A 591-nucleotide genomic window follows, 5' to 3' on the forward strand; every position below is an offset into this window, starting at 1 on the left:
GGGAGGGAAAGACACAAATATAGAGGGCGTCCCCACTATAATGTGCCAGTCCCGGAGGTTCAGAGACGAACCGGGAGGGAGGAAGGTATAAGTCATCACTTAACCTTCCATCACCTCGGCAAGGGCGAGTGCCCGGAGGCTTGAAGGGACCCGGCGCCAGGATTTTCGGGAGCCCTGGGCTTGGAGAAACAGAAACAGTAAATTGAAAGAGAAAGCGAGAGAATGGGAGCTTCGCCCTGCAAGGATGGTCTTTAACTTTGGGTTGGGAGAGGTGTAGAATGTGGACAGTCTGGTGTGACGAGGGAGTATTTAGGGGTCCACTGAGGCCCTGAAGGCCGTAGTGGGGTGTACTGCCCCTGTTAGGGCTGGACGCCGGAGGGGCAGTCCTAGTTTAAAATGGCACCTCTAAAGGGAGACTTACGTTTGGATGAGCCGGTGGTGGGTGCAGAAAGCCAGCGCCGGAGAAAATGGACGAGGGCGATGCGTCAGCAGTGGGAACTGTTGAGAGAGTGAAGAAGGTCTGAGAAGGATCCCCTCGGGTAAGGGGTGAGCTCCTCCCAGGTTTCGGCACCAATGAAAGAACGACAGGAC

This window comes from Galeopterus variegatus, unplaced genomic scaffold (genome assembly GCF_000696425.1).
Source record: "Galeopterus variegatus unplaced genomic scaffold, G_variegatus-3.0.2 Scaffold11216, whole genome shotgun sequence".
In the NCBI taxonomy this organism is placed as follows: Eukaryota; Metazoa; Chordata; class Mammalia; order Dermoptera; family Cynocephalidae; genus Galeopterus; species Galeopterus variegatus.